This window comes from Brassica napus, chromosome C2, assembly GCF_020379485.1.
Source record: "Brassica napus cultivar Da-Ae chromosome C2, Da-Ae, whole genome shotgun sequence".
NCBI classification, from domain to species: domain Eukaryota; kingdom Viridiplantae; phylum Streptophyta; class Magnoliopsida; order Brassicales; family Brassicaceae; genus Brassica; species Brassica napus.
The window spans coordinates 29,816,201-29,820,027 of NC_063445.1; positions in this window are offsets into that span (position 1 = coordinate 29,816,201).

Sequence of the window (3,827 nt, forward strand, 5' to 3'; positions counted from 1 at the left end):
CGCGAAACCCTTGTACTTGTTGTCTCCGAGAACCAGAGGGCAAACCTTTTACCACCGGTCATTAATCCTCTCCTCGAAATGTCTCACCGCCACGTGTGAAGGAAGATTTATGATGGAGGAGGCGTCACACCAAGCCACGCGTCGTCACCGTCGAAGAGTCGCCGGAGATCTGAAAAGGGAAAACCAGATCTGACTCATCCTCTAGCTCTAAAAGCCGACTCTCTCCTACTCCGTCACCGCTAAAGTATAATACGTTATCTAGATGTATATGACTAAAACTACAACCTTCGGTTAATCTAAACTCTTGCTTTATATTTTCCAGTTAAACTGAAAAAGAAAAAAAACACTGTACAAATTTTTTCACGGTCGTTGAATGCTTAAAGATTTTATGTTTAAATAAAACTTTTTGATTAAAAAAACAAAAAGCTTGGATTGAAACCCAATTAAATTCCAAAGTATGTGACAACTAAGTAGTAAGTAGTTTGATTTACCCTAAAAAACAAAACTTAGATCTTGATTATTAGAGCATTAGCATAATTATTATGCTCTACATTATCCAATTATCATTTGTTAGAAAAACATTTAGAAAAGCATTTGCGAAATGAAAATACTCTCCAAATGCTATTTGGTCAATGCTTTTATATAGAGCTTTTAATAATATATATTAGAAAAATATATAATTAATTAATTTGTTTTATTTAATAATACCATAAAATTAGTTTTATATCCAGAAAATAAAATTAATATTTTTAAAATAAATTTTACAATTAATATTTTTTCAATAATATTTCACACTTAAAATATAATATAATTTTATATATAATTTAATTATATATATAATTAAATTATATAGAAAATTAATTACATTTTAAATGTGAAATATTATTTTTTAAAAATGTATTTTAATTGTAAATTTATTTTTAAAATAACATTTTCAATAAACATAATGTTTGATATTATTAAGGAAAATAAATTAATTTTATATATTTCTTAGTTTTATATATTCATATATATATATTAGAAATATATTCAATAAAAATAAATATACTATATACTATTTTTATAATAATTTAAAATAGTATGTCTTCTAATAATCATTATATTAAATATTTTAGTAAATAGCATCGTACTGCTTTTATATCTACTGCTTTATCATCCGCTCTGCGAATTAAAGCTTTAGTAGTTTGTTATTACAAACATTTTTAACGATGAGAAAATTTTGAACTTTATGTTTTAATCAGTTATGTATCAATAAAAATAATTTCATATTTTAGCCTTAAAAGATGAACTTCGAAATAATGGTTGATCATTCATTAACTTTATAAGTTTATATTTTGTTTTTCGTTTTTGCTGGGTTAGGAATGTTATATCTGTAAATTAGGCGGTTTCTCTTAGATATATTCGAGAATAATCAAGTGGCCACGAGAATCAAGTGGCAAATCTCTTTCGTATTTTGTCGTCTCTCTTGCTAGAGACTAGTGAGAGCCAGGTGGGACGTGAAAAGGAGAAAATTAAACGCATCATATATTCTTTATAGGAACATTTTATATATACCAACTTTTCATTAGAAAGCGTAAGTGGGATTTGTATAGAATGACCTCGTTTTATGAGGTAAGCATGATGGCTAACAATTTCTCTTTAGCTTCATCATTCATGTTTATCTTTACAGAGCAACCAAAATGACGAAATTGCTTTTTAGTTGAGGCATGAGAGACGAGTTTGCCGTTTAGTGAGAGGCCATTGCCCTCATGGCATTGGCACATGAGTTGATCTCCTAAATGCCATGTTGTGTTTAAAAGGTAAATTTGACTATGTTGGATTAAGCTTGAAGAACAAAGAAGCTTGAGATAAAAGTAAGGAGACCTAATCCTATCGAGACTTGGAAATAGGAAACATAATAAGCTTAAGAGTTATCTAAAGTCATGTTTATCTATTAGGATTAGGAAAATATAATCTCTATATAAGTAGATATTGAGATGTGATATCACTTACGGAATTTAGAGATTTGAGAACTTGTGTTTTGAGAGAGTTTCACAAGTTATTAATAAGAGAGCAATTCTTATTTGAGTCTTTGAGTTTCATACTTGAGTTCGTTATTTGAGTTCTAGATTTGGTATCAGAGCCTTAGGAGAATTGAGAATGGGAGACCTTACCATAGTAACGTCGCTGAAATCAAAAGAGGGAGAGCGTTCATCCATAAAGTTTCCAATGCTCACTTCTACGAACTACACCGTGTGGGCCATCCGAATGGAAAACGTGCTTAAGGTTCATAAGGTATGGAATCTTGTTGAGACAGCAACATAAGATGATGAGAAGAATGATATAGCAATCGGTTTGCTGTTCCAAGCAGTACCCGAGGCCTTGGTACTACAAGTTGGAGAGTTGGATACAGCAGAGAAAGTTTGGGAGGCTATCCAAGCTTGACATGTAGGTGCAGAGAGAGTTAAAGAAGCTAGACTACAAACTTTGATGGCAGATTTTGATAGGTTAACGATGAAGGACACCGAGAAGATCGATGACTTTGTTGGCAAGCTATCTGAGATCTCGTCAATGTGCTCTGTCCTAGGTGAAGAGATTGAGGAATCTAAACTGGTCAAAAAGTTTCTTAAGTGTCTCCCTCACAAGAAATATGTACACATCGTGGCATCTCTCGAACAAGTACTTGATCTAAAGAATACAAAGTTCGAAGACATTGTGGGACGCTTAAAAGCTTATGAAAAATGCATCCGAATTGTAGAAGATAGCCAAGATGATCAAAGCAAACTTATGTACACTAATACGGAATAGCAACGAAACTATCAAGAGGACTATCGAGGATATCATGGGAGAGGACAGTCTTTCAGAGGCAAGAGTCGTGGCCGTTGGAATGGAGGCAGAGATATGTCGAGAATAACGTGTTTTCGGTGTGATAAGATGGGTCATTACGCCTCTACCTGTCCCGACCGTCTCCTTAAGTTGCAAGAAGCTCAAGAGCAAGAGAAGGATGACACACAAGATGCAGACGAGCTTATGATGCATGAGGTGGTATATCTCAACGAAGGAAAAGTGATGTTAAGCAACTACGAGTCTAAACGAGAAGATAATATGTGGTATCTCGATAATGGAGCTAGTAATCATATGACTGGAGATCGACGATACTTTAAGAAGATCAATGAGACTATTACATGAAAGGTAAAGTTCGGAGATGACTCTCGAATAGACATCAAAAGAAAAGGTAGTATTGAATTTATCGATAGAAACAGAGAAGCAAGAACGATGTGCGATGTCTACTATATACCTGATCTGAAGAGTAATATAATCAGTCTCGCGCAAGCCACGAAGTCGGGATGCGACATAAGACTAAAAGGGGAGTGTATGACCATGCATGATCAAGATGGAAAACTACTAGTCAAAGCAACAAGGTCTAAAAATCGTCTTTACAAGGTTCACATGGGCATAAAAGATAATATATGCTTGTTATCAACAGCAACCAGTGCTTCAAACCAATGGCATGCACGACTGGGACACGTTAATTTTGAGACGATTCAATCTATCGTTCAGAGAGAGCTTGTAACTGGAATCCCGCGCATGACTTTCGAAAAGAGTGTGTGTGGCTCCTGCTTGCTCAGCAAGCAAACACGGCAAGTATTTCCGCAAGCTACCGCATACCGAGCTGATACAACACTTGAGCTCATCCATGGCGACTTGTGTGGGCCTATAACACCAAGCACAATTGGTGGTAATAGGTACATATTTGTGCTTATCGACAATCATACGAGGTACATGTGGTTGCAACTATTGAAGGAAAAGATTGACGCGTTCGAAAAAATGTAAGAAGTTTAAGACAA